The 16,986-nt window shown below is 41.4% G+C and overlaps 1 protein-coding gene across 2 annotated transcripts in view; it reads left to right on the top strand.

The window, feature by feature from the left end:
- The window catches only part of TAFA1 (TAFA chemokine like family member 1), a 560,993-nt gene that overhangs the window by 369,200 nt on the left and 174,807 nt on the right, over window positions 1–16,986 (top strand). The gene's annotated exons all lie outside the window — the stretch shown is intronic.

Genomic DNA, 16,986 nt, shown 5'->3' with positions numbered 1-16,986 from the left:
AATAAAAGGTAACTTTTCCCCCAGTGGATGAAAAGCATCATCAGAAAACAGTGGGTTGTGCAGGCTGAAAGTATCAGTAGGTTCAAGGATAGTTATAATAAATCTATATATTATAGGTCCTTAAGAGGCTATTATAGAAAAAGCTAAAGATATAGAGGGACATGGTAGGGATATTAGATGGTAGAATTACCGTTAGGTTGGATGTTAAGGAGAGCAATTATCACTTTGTTGCCACTGTCAGGATCTGAATCCTGGGTGTGATGCTATATTTATCCTCAGCCCCAATCAATCAATCAATCAATCAATCATTCAATCATTCAATCATATTTATTGAGTGCTTACTGTGTGCAGAGCACTGTACTAAGCGCTTGGGAAGTACAAGTTGGCAACATATAGAGATGGTCCCTCCCCAACAGTGGGCTCACAATCTAGAAGGGGGAGACAGAGAACAAAACCAAACATATTAAAAAAATAAAATAAATAGAATAGATATGTACAAGTAAAATAAATAAATAGAGTAATAAATATGTACAAACATATATACATATATACAGGTGCTATGGGGAGGGGAAGGAGGTAAGGCAGGGAGGAGAGGGAGAGGAAGGAGGGGGCTCAGTCTGGGAAGGCCTCCTGGAGGAGGTGAACTCTCAGTAGGGCCTTGAAGGGAGGAAGAGAGCTAGCTTGGCGGATGTGCGGAAGGAGGGCATTCCAGGCCAGAGGGATGATGTGGGCCGGGGGTCGACGGCGAGACAGGTGACAACGAGGCATGGTGAGGAGATTAGCAGCAGAGGAGCAGAGGGTGAGGGCTGGGCTGTAGAAGGAGAGAAGGGAGGTGAGGTAGGAGGGGACGAGGTGATGGAGGGCCTTGAAGCCGAGGGTGAGGAGCCCCAACGATTAGAACAGTGCTTTGCATGTAGTAAGTGCTTAATAAATGCCATCATTATTATATGTACTTTTATTCTATTATGCAGGCAATTATTTATTTTGATTGGTATGTTTAAAGATATATATAAAACCTTATTACCTATTTCTAATATCTACCCTATTAAAGGGTAAATTCCTTATGGGCAGAGAATTTGCTAGTTGCTTATTTTGTTCTTCCCAGACACTTAGTACAGTTCATTGTGCCTAAAATGCTATTACTAATACTTCTGTTATTACTACTACTACTACTGTGCTGCTAATACTCCCACTACTACTGCTGCTGCCACTGCTTTTATATTTATAACCCAGTAATGGCATATCTTAGCTCTTATCTCCCACACAGCTACATGCTCCGCTTCTCTTTATTAAGAATATGGAAAAATTCTAAAATGCCTAGTTAACAATATACATTTCCTAGTGAATTACAGTTTGCTTTTGAGGTCATTCTGTATGGTATCATCTATCCCTCTGCCTTTGTTTTTGAAGAAAATGTGACACTGAGCTTTTATCCATTTGTGTGTGTGTTTGTCACATTTGCACTTGAAGATAGATCCATGTTGCACCAACTTGAAAGATCTTTTATCAAATTACCCCACATCTTTTAGACTCATCCAATCTTATGCATAGAACTCAGTCTAAACATGATTAGCTTTAGCTTTTTATCAAAGCTAGACATTTCTACCTTCCTTCATTTGCTTCCTTCCTATCACACTCTCAAAGCAGCACATTCTAAGAAGGGATTCATATTCTAGATCCTTTTTAATTTTTAAGTAAAGGCAGACATATCCGGTTAGCCTTTTAGTGGTGATCCTCACTTTATCGCCTCTTCTTGCTCTGTTGAACAAGCATATAGGGACTGATTGTGGCATGAGAGCTCTAGTAATAATTCTTATTTGGTGGTTTGAAGAGTGTTTGATGCTTTAATGGAAGTGGTGTTCCTGGAAATAGGTTTCCAGATAAGTATAACATTTTGTAACCATAGCCAATGTTTGTTGTATAATTTGGCTTTTCATGGAACAGTGGCTCTGAGGAATTTAGGGACAATGGTAGGAAAACCCTTCATATTCAGAAAGAGAAAAATAAAAATGGGAAACGTTTGGGACGGGAAGGAAACATGGAGATTTAACAGGAAGGTAGCTCAGTATTTCAGGTATCTTTGGTCAGCATAGTACATGGAATTACTTTTACATGTTCCATTTAAAATATTATCAGAAGAAACAAACTCATGTTTTAGGATTCATTTATTGAATTCTAGCAATTGTGGATTTAAAGATTGGTAGGGATTTTGAGGAGTAGGAATACTCCTTTCTCTCCCCCTCCTCCCTGTCTCTATCCCCCCTGCCTTACCTTCTTCCCCTACCCACAGCACCTGTATATATGTATATATGTTTGTATGTATTTATTGCTTTATTTATTTATTTTATTTGTACATATTTATTCTATTTACTTTATTTTATTAATATGTTTTGTTTTGTTCTCTGTCTCCCCCTTCTAGACTGTGAGCCCACTGTTGGGTAGGGACCATCTCTATACGTTGCCAACTTGTACTTCCCAAGCGCTTAGTACAGTGCTCTGCACACAGTAAGCGCTCAATAAATACGATTGAATGAATGAATAATTAAGCATGTGAAATAACATTTTATGCATGAGGGAAAATTTTATAATGGATTATTTTGGGAAAAGCTCAATTCCTTAATGACCCTGTAGATATCTCACACTAGTAGGGTGATTTCATGGTTCCTGGGATCGGAGGAAGAAAGTGCCTCCAAAATGATGAATGATACCTTTAAGCAAAATTACTCCAAATATTAGGTTTATATTTGGGGCAGTGAGGAACATTAGTGGAGGTTTTCCAGACAAGTGATTGCTACAGTTAGCACGTGCCCAAAGCAATTACCTAACAGGTTCACTGTTGCAGGTATCGAGAACACCATAACATTTTCTTACATAAGTGTTTCCTAATATTTGCATGGAAGAGGTTACAGTCTCAGCCCATCGTCAACCATGCCACCTCTCAGTTTATCACAGGATTCCAATGCAGTGATATTTCCATATATGGACCTTTGATCCTTAAAATAATAAAAAAAACCCGCCAAAAACTATGGAAATTGTAAAATGCTATGTAGGTGAAAATCGCTGTGGCATTTTAAACTGTCTTCCATGGTAAAATATTCTGACTCAACTTCCTGACCTTTGAAGGTTACTTACCTCCATTTTCTTGAATCCCGCACAACTAGGAGGGCACTAGTTCTGATCTTTCATAAGTCAAAAAAACATAGCAGAGACGATTTATCTTGCAACTTTTCCTACTTCTGGACTGGATACCCAGTGGTTATTGAGATCATTCTCCAAATAAAACCTTTGTTTTTTAGCAAATGTTGCTATACATTCATAGTGTCTTTTGGGTAAAATACCTTATGTTCCACAAAAATATGACTATTTCTAGGAATACTATTCAGAAATGGTAAAATATCTTTACATTCTGCCAGTATTTTCCACTGGCCTCTGATTAGTCAGATGCCATCACAGTGGAATAATGAAGTCTATGATTCAACTGAAGCTGTATTGTCTTGCTGACTCAGTTAGGGTAAGAGTCAATAAACATTTCCATAAAGAGATCAGAAAACCTTTTTGAAAAGAATCACAAGCATTTCATTAATAATATGGGTTGTGGAAATGAGGATTAAATTCAATATAGGTTTTGTAGATGCAATTTTAATCTCTTCAACATATGCAAAAGATAAAATAAAGACTTGTGAACCTTAGTATACATTAGTTTGGGCTGAGGTGTTTTCATTCAGGTGGAATTGTTAGGCAATTGTAATAATTTCAATGAACTTAAAATAGACAGGTTAAGTACTAATAATCCAGAAAGGGTTGGAATAGACTCTTATTGCAACGGTCATTTCCCTGAGCTGGCTAATAACATGCTGCCTTTCACTTCTTCTCCAACTTGTACTTCCCAAGCGCTTAGTACAGTGCTCTGCACACAGTAAGAGCTCAATAAATACGATTGATGATGATGATGAATTATGAGCTATTTAAGAAAGATATCCATTCCAAAAGGGTTCAGATTTGCCAATAACGGGTCCTGGGGAGTCCTCTGGGGACTCCAGTGCATTTGGATGCAGGTTTTGCAGCTGAACCCACAAGCCTTTCAAGAGCAGAATCTTTGGTCTTGGATATAGTCAGATGACATCAACAGGAACATAGAGGAAAAAAAAAACATGGGGCGTGATACAGAGAATAATATCTGATGAAGAGTTTCTGGCTTAGGTATAGGCTGGATTAGTAGTATTCAACAATATGTTTCTCGGAATTCAGTGCACGGTTCTCAGTTATTCACAGATATCATAAATTGTTCTCCTTGAACAGTAAAAACAAATAACTTCAAATTTTCTTTGAATTCTAGGCCTTCTAGTGGTAAAAGTTATGGAATTTTGAGAACAACATAACTTACAAATATACAGATCATTGTGTAAATCTACTAATCTAGTACTCATTTAAAGAAAATAAATGTGTGACAACCAAAAACTCCACAAAAAAAAAAAAGCTCACTCCAAAAACTTCACTCCATGGAAACTGCCCTCGCAAAGGTCACTGATGATCTCCTTCTTGCCAAATTCAATGGCCTTTACTTCATCCCAATCCTCTTCAACCTCTCAGCTACTGTCAACACTGTCGACTCTCTCCTCCTGGAAACATTATCTAACCTTGGCTTCACTGACACTGTCCTCTCCTGGTTCTTCTCCTATTGCTCTGGCTGCTCATTCACAGTCTCTTTTGCAGACTACTCCTCCGCCTCCTACCCACTAACTGTTGTAGAAGTCCCTCAAAGTTTAGTTCTCGGCCTGCTTCTATTTTCCATCTATACCCACTCCCCTGGAGAACTCTAACGTTACAGAGACTTCAACTACCAACTGCATGCAGAAGATTACTAAATCTACCTCTCCAACCCTGATCTCTCTCTTTCTCTGCAGTCTCACATTTCCTCCTGCCTTCAGCATGTCTCTACTTGGGTGTCCTGCCAAAACCTCAAACTTGGTCAGCCAATCATATTTATTGAGTGCTTACTGTGTGCAGAGCACTGTACTAAGCGCTTGGGAGAATACAGTATAGCAATGTAATTGACACATTCCCTGCCCACAGTAAGCTTCACTAAGGCTTTGAGGTCAGGTCAGTCGTATGTGAAGAGGGAGAAAAATCTAGGCCAGAGGAAGGAAGTGGACAAAAGGTTGGTGGTGAGGTAGACGTGCTAAAGAAAATTACTAAAGAAGAACAAGATATAGCCCCCTATCTCAAAAAGTTTACGATCTTAAAAAAAGTCAAATATAAAAACCGGTTCATTCAAATTAGAGAAAAGTACAAGAGCATAAATATTACATACATGACATATACAAAGATATCCATGAATGCTGAAATATTGGCAATGGATGGTTTAACCAGGGCAATAGGAGGTTAATCTAGTTTGGTGTCTTTGTGTATGAGGTTTTCTATACTGCAAGTAACTTATGCATCACCACTCCTAATTACCTTGTATCTACCCCAGCGCTTAGAACAGTGCTTGCCACATAGTAAGCACTTAACAAATGCCATCATTATTATGTGCAGTTTTTACTCACATACTGCTACAAACAGAGCTGGAACTAAAAGCCAGCTCTCCTGATTCCTGCCCCTCAGGACCAACAAGCAAGGTTTAGCAGTGTCAATCATATTTATTGAGCACTTAATTTGTGCAGAGCACTGTATTAAGCACTCGTACAGGGAGCAATGAGAAGATTTGCTCAAACTGAGAAACAAGCATAGTCTGTGGTATAATTAAAGGACAGCTAGAGTAATAATAATAATAATAATAATAATAATACAATTGTGATAGTCATTAAGTCTTTATTATGTGTCATGCACTGGTAGATACAAGATAATCAGGGTAGATACCTGGGGTAGGTACAAGATAATCAGGTCCCAAATGGTGCTCACAGTCTAAGCAGGGGGGAGAACAGATATTGAATTCCCATTTTGCAGAGGGAACTGAGCCACAAAGAAGAAGCAGCGTGGCTCAGTGGAAGCAGCAAGGGCTTGGGAGTCAGAGGTCATGGGTTCCAATCCCAGTTCCGCTGCTTGTCAGCTGTGTGACTTTGGGCAAGTCACTTAACTTCTCTGTGCCTCAGTTACCTCATCTGTAAAATGGGGATTAAGACTGTGAGCCCCACGTGGGACAACCTGATCACCTTGTATCCTCCCCAGCACTTAGAACAGTGCCTTGCACATAGCGCTTAACAAATACCATCATTCATTCATTCAATCGTATTTATTGAGCGCTTACTGTGTGCAGAGTACAATATTATTATTATTAAGTGACTTACCCAAGGTCACACAGCAGGTCCAGTTCCCCCCAATCTAGATTGTGAGCTCATTGTATGTAGGGAATGTCACTTATTGTTATATTTTACTTTTCCAAGTGCTTAGTACATTGCTCTGCAAACAGTAAGTGCTCAATAAATACAACTGAATGATTGTATGAGCAGAGCCAGGACTAGAACCCAGCTCCTCTGACTCCTAGCCTGTGGTCTTTCCTCTAGGCAATACTGCTTCCCAGAAGCAGTATGAAGGACTCAGCTGGTGAAGGGCATGGAAGTCCCCGGTAGAGTCCTAATATGGTGTGGTTTGGCATCATGGAACCATCATAGTGTTTTCAGGAGGGTAGGTGTTAGAGGTAATTGATACTGAAGAAAGATCATTCTTCCTGTTGTATAAATGATAGACTGGAATGAGAAGAGGCTGGACGGGCTATTAGAGTACTCCAGTCAGGAAATGAGAAGGTCTTGCAATCAATTGATCAATCAATCAATCTCATTTATTGAGTGCTTACTGTGTGCATAGCACTGTACTAAGCAGTTGGGAAAGTATAATGCAACAGAGTTGGTAGACACATTCATTCCTTGCCCACAGTGCACTTACAGTCTAGAGGGGGAAACAGACATTAATATAAATAAATCAATTATGGATATGTATAAAAGTGTTGTGGGCCTGAAAGAGGGGTGAATAAAGGGTGCAAATCCAAATGCAAGGGTTTTACCAGTTTTAATGGCAAGTTACTTGAACACTAATGTGAGGGGAGCACCAAATAGGCACTCAGTTTTTCATTTACAGATTTTTACAGTATTTCTAATAAGGAGAGTGACTCATTAGCCGTAGCAGTCTGAATTCTTGATGTCAATGTTAATGGAAGTTTTCTTTCAGTAAGAATAGCCCAACTTTGGTCACCTTAAAAATATTGACAGACAAAAGGGTGTGCAGACAAAGGAAAAAGGGCAAAACTCACCTCATTAGTTACTCAGTGGGGAAGATATTCGATACGGTTTTTATCACAACAGCTCACTCAGCAGGTTGAGAATTTGTCAATTTTAGATCACTAGTATTGTTGTAGTTAGTCATTTGAAATACAGTCTGTACAAATAAATATGACATATGCTATTATTTAAATTCATAGCTTGGCATCCTACTAAGATACCACCATGCTAAAATAACAGATTTATATGAAAATTCACACATTTTATGCTGAATAAGAAATCATTGCACTATACATTAGAATGTTGACAACATCATGCAAAAAGGCAGAAGTTTTATTGCCCTCTAATGAAAACAAATTTATTAACCTTGGTTATTAGTTTCTGAGTTTTGGACAATACCAATGCAGAGCTTAGGAATTAACAAATAGAATGTGTCTGAGAAAGAAATCCCACATCTCTCTTGTTTTCATTTTTACCATGAATTAAAATAGGATTAGGATGGAGTAAGGGCCATTGGAATTAACAAGAAGGAGATCGCTGGTAACCTTTAGGAAGGAAATTTCTGCGGAGTGGAGGTGGTGAAAGTCAAATTAGAGGAGGTCAAGGAGAGAATTGGAAGAGAGAAAGTAGACAACTCCGAAACTTTAGTGAGGAATTGTAGGAGGGAGGTGGGACAATAAGTGGAGATAGTCATGGGGTCAAGGGATAGGTTTTTTAGGATAAGGGATACATGAATATTTTTGAAAGCAGTCTTAAAGAAGCCATTGGTGAGTGAACTGTTGAGATTTTGTTGCAAAGTAGCTAGTTCAACAAAATCAAAATGGAGCTATAAATGGTGTCCTATCCAACCCCCTGCTCCCAGGAAGTTTGAGAATCAGAGGAAAATATCCTGCTATGGGGGGTCTCATGTACATTTTATTTCATCAGTTTATCTCCCCAAATATATGCTTTGTTTAGTGATGGTCTGATAAATCAAAGTATGTAACAAAGTCCACTGCAATGCTAAATTTTATCTGGCACAAATTTGATAAGGAAAGAGTAGGCTATAAATCCAGTAGAAAAGGAAAGTAATATCTCATAGAGTTGCATTTGGGATGTACTAGTAGTAGTAGCATTCATTGACCACCTACTTTTTTAAGCACTTGCTCTGTGACAGGCACTGTACTAAGTACTGGGGTAAATACAAGATAATCAGGTTGGCCACTGTCCTTGTTTCACTTGGGACCCACTTGGTATGGTGCACTAATCAATTAAACAATCAATCAATAGTATTTACTGAGTCCTTAATCAATACAGAGTACAGTTGGGAGACTACAATAGAGTTGGTAGACATCGTCTCTGCCTCAAAAATCTTACAATCTATACTCTAGAATGAATTACAGGTATAGGGAACAATAGAGTATAAAGATAGGTCCATAAGAGGTCTGACTACCCATTGGTTTAGGTGATGTGGAAGTGCTGATGTGCTAGTAAGTGGGGAAATAGGGTCAGGGGAATGAGAGATTAAACTGGAGAAGCTGTGATTTCAGAAGGGCCATGAAGGCCTTTGCACTGTATTGGGTGCTTGGGAAGTGCAGAATAAAGAAGTGGCATGTTCCCTGTCCAGGAAGAGCTTACAATATAACGTGGGAGACAAATATAAAAATATTTACAGCTAGAGCAGTTGAAATAACTGAGTAAACACGTGCACATCGGTACTGATAAGGGTATAAATAAGTTCATAAGTAGGAAAGGAATGAAATCATTCAGGGTGTAGGAAAATTAATTGGGGAAAGCTTGTTGGAGTAGGTGGGGTTTTAGGAGGGCTTTGAATATCTGGTGGTGGGAGGAAGGGAGTTCCAAACTGAGAGAACAACATGAGGAAAGGGATGGAGGTGGGAAAGTTGAGAGCAAGATTCAGTTAGAAGGTTGGCTTTGGAGTTATAAAGACAGAGAGTCAGAGAAGAGCAGGTTAGGGAGCAGATAGGTAAGATGGGCACAGATGGTGCAGAGCCTTGAAGCTGATTGTGAGGAGCTTTTGTACAATGCTAGAAAACCCAGGCAGCCAGTGGAAGGTTTTGAGGAGGGGAGATTAAGTTTACTCATTCATTCAATCAAATTAATTGAGCACTTACTGTGTGCAGAGCACTGTACTAAGCACTTGGAAAGTACAATTCAGCAATAGATAGAGACAACCCCTACCCAACAACAGGCTCACAGTCTAGAAGGCGAAGACAGACCACAAAACAAAACAAGTAGACAGGCATCAATAGCATCAAAATAGCTAAATAGAATTATAGCTATATATATACATTATTAATAATAATAGAGTAACACATATGTACAAATATACAAAAGTGCTATTGGGCAGGGAAATGGGTAGAGCAGAGGGAGGGTGTAGGGGTGATGGGGAGGGGAGGAGGAGCAGAGAAAAAGGGGGGTTCAGTCTGGGAAGGCCTCCTGGAGGAGGTGAGCTCTCAGTAGGGCTTTGAAAAGAGGAAGAGAGCTAGTTTGGCAGATGTGTGGAGAGAGGGCATTCCAGGCCAGAGGTAGAATGTGGGCACAGGGGTCGATGGCAGGACAGATGAGAACAAGGCACAGTGAGGAGGTTAGTGGCAGAGGAGAGGAATGTGTGGGCTAGGCTGTAGAAGGAGAGAAGAGAGGTGAGGTAGGAAGGGGCAAGGTGATGGAGAGCTTTGAAGCCAATAGTGAGGAGTTTTTGCTTCATACAGAGGTTGATAGGCATTTCTACTGTATTCTCCCAAGTCCTCAGTATGGTGTTCTGCACTCAGTAAGTACTCTTTAAATACCATTAATGGATTGAGTGATAATTCAGGAAGATGAATCGTGCAGCAACATCTAGTATCGAAGGGAACTCGAAGGGAAGAAGCCGGAGTCTGGGATGACTAGTGAGGAGATTAATGTAGTAGTCTAGTCATGGCAAGACCACAGCTTGTACTAGAATGGTCTTAGCCTGGGTGGAGAGGAAGAGGTGGATCCAGAAGTTCTAGAACTTTTTATCATTTCAATATTTCAGAGCTCCTCCATTAGCTATAAGCTCCTCAAGGACAGCGACCTTGTTTCTAATTTTTTATCTTGAAATACTCCTCAGCTTCAAAGGAAGTCAGAATAAACTCTACTAGTCAAACCTAAGAAGCATCATGGCCTAGTCAAAAGAGCATGGGCCTGATGGTCAGAGGACCTGAGTTCTAATCCTTCTCCGTCACCTCTCTGCTGTGTGACCTTCAGCAAGTCACTTAACTTCCCTGTGCATCAGTAACTTCACATGTAAAATAGGGAATTAAGACTGTGATCCCAAATGAGACATTGACTGTGTCCAACCTGATTATCCTCTATCTACCACAGAGTTTATGACAGAGGATAGCACATAGTAAGCACTTAACAAACACAATTAAAAAAAGTTAAGACTTTGACATTTGTCACTATCACAGCCAGAAAGCTATAATTAATTGGCATTTTTCATCATCCCCAATACAAAAGCAATTTTTGCTGATGGATCCATTGTGTGAAACAATTCCTTCCAAGGCAGGGGAGCTGTAGCAGGTCCAGGTAGAAACTACCATAACCTCATTGGCCTTAAAATTGGTGTGGTGCTTGATGTCCTGTGTTGCCACACTCTGTTTTTACAATCTATTGAAAGCCATGGTGGGCTTTTTGATTCTGTTTCCTGGAAAGCATATTGTCTGGGTGACAGAATATGGTGACAGCTTTGAGGTGTTTTGGTGATAGCAGAATGCCCAAGAGGCTGGTGAAAGGGACATATTCAGACCACGTGGAAATAATAAATCATTTAAACACACAGTGATGATTATTCTGCCTCTAGCTTCAAGATTTCTCAAACAACTGTCGATGAAAATCTTTGATTGTATGCAGGATTTTCCTTGTTATGTATTTGTACATAACTTCATTAGTCTTCAGACTGATTGTCAGCTGAATTCACTAAGGAATTCATAATAATTTGCATGTCTTCTTGAATATGACCCTCAAGAGCACTGTCATCAGCATAAAGCAGTTACCGGACCACTCCCTCAAAGATGTTCGATGATGCTTGCAGCCTGATGAGCTGTGGGCATTTCCCCAGTAGACCCAAAGAGCATTCTGACCCCATCTTCCAGATCTCTCGTATCTTCAAGCACGGCAGCAGAGAAAAAAAATGAACAAGACCAGACCTAGCACACAGCCCTGCTTCCCTTTGACAGTGATGGGAATCCTTCTAAACAGATTACCGGAGAACAAAGACAACCGTGCCTTACCTGAATTGCAATGCGGCTTCAGACACGGCATGGCAGATATGATCTTTGCAGCATGACAGGTACAGAAAATGTGCAGAGAGCAAAACCAAGACCTCTATAATGTGTTCATTGATCTACAAAAGCATTTGACTCCACCAACAGACCAGGGCTCCAAAAATTGCTAAGCAAATTTGTCTGTCCTGACAAATTCACCAGGATCCTTAAATTAGTCAGAGTTGAAGTTTCCCTGTCTGGTCCTTTGACTTAACATCTGTTGCAGCACTATTCGCCCCACAGACTCTCAGTAACTATTAGTAACAATTCTAACTGTTGTGCTTGAAGAAGATTGCTTCATATTCTAACTCCTGAATCCCCTTCACCATTTGCATCTTTTTCCAGACTTCACCTTTAAATTCAGAAGGGAATTGATCTTCTAAACCCGTAGTGAAAACCTAATGATTCCAAAGGAACAACAGATTCAGACCATCAACCAATATAAGAATATAACAGAAATATTCCCTTCTCACATCGAGCTTACAGTCTAAAGGGGGAGGCAACCATTAATATAAATGAATAAATTGCAGTTATATACATAAGTGCAGTGGGGTTGGGAGGGGAGATTAATAAAGGGAGCAAGTTTGGGTGATGCAGATGGGAGTGAAAGAAAAGGAAAAAAAGGCTTAGAGAAAGCCTCTTGGAGAAGATATGCCTTCAATAAGGAAGAGGGAGGACATTCCAGGCCAGAGGTAGGATGTGGCTGAGAGGTTGGCAGTGAGATAGACGAGATCGAGGTACAGTGAGAAGATTGTGCATTAGAGGAACGAGTGTGTGGGCTGGGTCGCAGTAGGAGAGTAGCAAGGTGAGGTGGGAGGGGGCAAGGTGATTGAGTACTTCAAAGCCGATGGTAAGGAGGCACAGAGTGTTTTTTTATGGTATTTGTTTAAAGTGTACAACGTTCCAGGCACTGTATTAAGTACTGGGGTAGATACAAGCTAATCAGGTTGGACACTGTCCCTGCCCTACATGGGCCTCACAGTCTTAATCTCTATTTTACGGGTGAGGTAACTGAGGCCCAGAGCATTGAAGTGACTTGCCCAAGGAAACACAGCAGACAAGTGTTGAGGATTAAAACTCGGGTCCTTCTGACTCCTAGGCCCCTGCTCTATCTACTAGACCACACTGCCTCTTCCCTGAGCAAACCCTTCTGAGCACAGATGTCTTCTGTATTTGGCTTCTCCAAGGACAGAGGCTTGAAATGATGGCAGTGGGTATTGAACTACCACCCCTCTCCATTGCAATCCTAGAGCTGTCACAGGGCAAATGGGGAGGTGAGAGAGGCAGCTCAAGGACCACAGCCCTAACACCAGGGCTCAGGGGAAGTGTTCCTGGGGTGGGACCCTGAGCCAGTTTTGACTCAGGGGCATCACAGCCTATCAGCCCTGTTCTTTGGTCTTATAGAGAGCTTTTGGCTCCCTGGCAGCTGCCCCTGCTAGAGGTTGAAAAGAGGCACCCCATAATAACTCTGGCTGTGGCAACCCCAAATCATAGTGCACAGGCAGGAGGAGGGACAATTCCAGCTCTGGAGCTCCTGGACCATCCACCATTATTCCAGAGACCTGCCACAGGGGCCATCCCTGAGCTCGAAGGAGGACAATGCATAGTGTGGTCTTGGAAGACATTATCTCTACACCTTAACCTAGTCTGAGTTCCTCCCGTTCTAGACTGTGAGCTCCTTATGGGAAGGAAGTGTATCTACCAGCTCTGATGTGTACTCTCCAAAGCCCTTAGTACAGTGCTCCACACACAGGAAGCGCTCAATACATACTATTGATTGACTGATGATTCTTAATCACTATTACCACCGCAATAGCAATTTCCTGACAAAACAATCAAAATGCAAGAAAATACGAGGCATTTTCAAGAGCTAAAAAGGCCTCTTTTAGGTCTCAATTCAGGATTTTCACATTCTGTAATTATGGAGGAACATCAAAGGGCTATAGTGTTTGCTTGAACAGTTCTTGCATAACAACCCTCCCTCTAATATTCACATTAGTGAATTGCAGAGCTGTGTCCTTAGCAGACCTCAATTCCTGAGTATAATAAGAATTCTAACCAGATGGCCAACATTGTACCTTCTGTGAAATGAATTTCTGTTCACTGAAACAAAAGTAGTTCTTTGTACAAGAATCTAGTGTGGAGATGCTAGACCTTAGGTAAGGAAACCGTTCAACCTTGTGATTAACAGAAAGTCCTTAATCCAGTGTATGTCATTGCCAGTTATCACCCCATCTTCCTCCTACCATCTCCCATATGCACTCAATCCATTATGCTTATTGAGTGCTTACTGTGTGCAGAGCACTGAACTCAATGCTTGAAAAAGTACAATATAACAGAGTTGGTAGACATGATAGATGGACATTGATATAAATAAATCAATTATGGATAGGTGCATAAGTGCTATGGGGCCAAGGGAGAGGTGAATAAAGGGGAGCAAATCCAAGTGGAAGGGTGATGCAGAAGGGAGTGGGAGAAGAGAAATGGGGGCTTAGTCTTGGAGGAAATGTACCTTCAATAAGGCTTTGAAGGTGGGAAGAGTAATTGTTTGTCAGAAATGAAGAGGGAAGTTGTTCCAGGCCAAAGAAAGGATGTGGGCAAGAGGTTGGCAGTGAGATAGATGGTACTGAGGTACATTGAGTAGATTGGCATTAAAGGAGTGAAGTGTTTGGGCTGGATCGTAGTTGGAAATCAAGGAGGTAAGGTTTAGAGGAGGCAAGGTGATTGAGTGCTTTAAAGCCTATGGTAAGGAGTTTCTGTTTGATGTGGAGGTGGATGGACAACAACTGGAGGTTCTTGAGGAGTGGGCAAACATGGACTGAATGGTTCTGTAGACAAATGATCTGGGCAGCAAACTGAGGTATGGACTTAAATGGGGAGAGTCAGGAGGCAGGGAGGTCAGCAAGGAGGCTGATGCAGTAAACAACAGTGCTCTGCACACAGTAAGCGCTCAATAAATACGATTGAATGAAGGAAGACAGGAGTGCTTGGATAAGTGCTTGGATTAACATGGCAGCAGTTTGGGTGGAGAAGAATGGGTAGATTTTAGTGATTGTTGTTGGAAATTCAACTAACAGGATTTAGTGACAGCATGAATATGTGAATTGAATAAGAAAGCTGAGTTGAGGGTAACACAAAGGTTACAGGCTTGTGAGACAGAGAGGTTGGTAGTATTGTCTACAGTGATGGGAAAGTCAGATGGAGGATAGGGTTTGGGTGGGAATATTAAGAGTTCTGTTTTGGACATGTTAAGTTTGAGGTGTCAGCAGGACAGCTAAGTAGTGATGTCTTGTAGACAGGAGGAAATACAAGATAGCAGAGAAGGAGATAAAGACTGGAGTTGTTGATTTGAAATTGCTCCTCCAAAGTGACCAGTTTGCCATATTCAGCAGACTCTACTCCATCCTAAGCCTCTCAACTGTTTTTGACACTGTGTACCATGCCCTTCTAATCAATGCACTGTTTAACCTTGGTTTCACTGACACTGTCCTCTCTTGGTTCTCTTCCTAGCTTTCTGGCTGCTCCTTTTCAGTCCCTTTTATGGGCTCCTCCTCTGCCTCCCACCGACTAATGTAGGAGTCTCTGTTCTGGATCCCCTTGTACTCTACAGCTACCCCCACTCTCTTGGAGAACTCATTTGCTCCCGTGACTTCAATTACCATCTCTAAGTGGATGATTCTCCAATCTTCATCTCCAGCCCCCATCTCTCTTCTCTGCAGTCTCACATTTCTTCCTGCCTTCAGGTTCTAATCCCAGTTCCACCACTTGCATGCTGTGTGACCTTAGGCCAATCATTTAACTTCTTTGTGCTTCAGTTTCCTCAACTGAAAAACAGGGATTCAAAACCTCTTCTCCCTCCTACTTAGTCTGTGAGCCCCATGTGGGAAGGGGACTGTAACCAACCTGATTAACTTGGCCCAGAATTTAGAACAGTGCTTGACACATAGTAAGTGCTTTACAAATACCATTAAAAAACAATTATGGGGTGGGGGTGTGGTACAGGTAAAGGCCACCATCACCGACTGCCAGCACTGCTACCATGAACTGGGTAGCAGAACAGATGGTAGTTACTGCAACAGCCTGGCCACCTGCCCCCACCAGACTGGTCTAGAGCCATTATTTCATATAGTTTCTAGATGGTGTGTTACTAGTTATGTAGGCAACATCTAAGAATGGCCCAAAGAATGTAACAGAGATGGTGGTGGTTGCAAAGAGGTGGAGGAGGCTGAGTAGCCCCTTCTCCCCTCCTCCCTACTGCCTTGTTACCATACCATCATCACCACTGCAGCCATTGGGTCCTCTCCTGCTACCAGGCTAAATAATCAAGAAGGCCACAGCATGGCCTAGTTGAGACAGCACAGGCCTGAGATTCAGAAGGACCTGAGTTCAAATCCCAGCTCTGCCACTTGTCTGCTGTGTGACCTTGGACAAGTCATTTAACTTCTCTGTGCCTCTGTTACCTCATCTGTAAAATGAGGGTTAAGACTGAGCCCCAAGTGGGACAGGGACTGTGGCCAACCAGATTTTCTTATATCTACCCCAGTGCTTAGAATAGTGCCTGCCACATAGTAAGCACTTAACAAATACCATTATTATTATTATTATTGTTATCAGATCATCAAGCCACAGGACAGAACCACAAAAAGCATAACTAGCCTACCTTGGGGCATCTGGTCATCTTAATCCATGGTCCTCAGCCTAAATGCCATTTTTCAAGTTTTTGAATCTGGCCTGGTCCTAGGCCTGCTTCTTTGCATAAATGTATCAATCAATCACTCAGTAGTATTTATTGAGAGCCTACAGTGTGTGGAACACTACACTAAGAGTACGGTAGAATTTGTCTGTGACCAAATCCTGTGGATATTTCCTTTATGACATCTCCAGGATCCACTGTTTCCTCTTTATCCAGATAGTCACCCCACTGGACTGAGCACTTGACTACTGCATAACCACTTCGCTGACCTCCTTGCCCTCCCCATCAAGCCTGTAAGTTCATGTGGGCAGGGAACGTGTCTGTTATATTGTTATATTGTACTCTTGCAAGAACTTAGAACAGTCCTCTGCATACAGTAAGTGCTCACTACATACAATTGACTGACTTCCCTCTTGTTTCCCCTCACTCCAGCCCATTCTTCACTCTGCTGCCCAGATCATTTTTCTAAAACATCATTCTGCACACATCTTTCTACTCAAAACCATCAAATTATCATCCATTTCTCCCCTAGTCAAGCATATACTCCTGACAATTGGCTTTAAAGCACTCAATTATTTCTCTTTTCACTACTTTCACTCCTCTTTCACGGCACCCCAGCTAGACTGCCTCATCCCTACCATGTTAACTTGCTCTGTCATATTCTTATCTCTCCCACTGACAATTTCTTATTCATGCCTAACTCCCTTCCCGGAACTAGGGGAACAGTGTTGACTTGTGGATAAAGCACAGACCCAGAAGACAGATCACCTGGGTTCTAATCCTGGCTCTGCCA

The sequence above is a fragment of the Tachyglossus aculeatus genome, chromosome X1, assembly GCF_015852505.1.
Source record: "Tachyglossus aculeatus isolate mTacAcu1 chromosome X1, mTacAcu1.pri, whole genome shotgun sequence".
Lineage (NCBI taxonomy): Eukaryota > Metazoa > Chordata > Mammalia > Monotremata > Tachyglossidae > Tachyglossus > Tachyglossus aculeatus.
The sequence above is the reverse complement of the archived record's forward strand: the minus strand, read 5'-3'. Positions and strand labels throughout refer to the sequence as shown.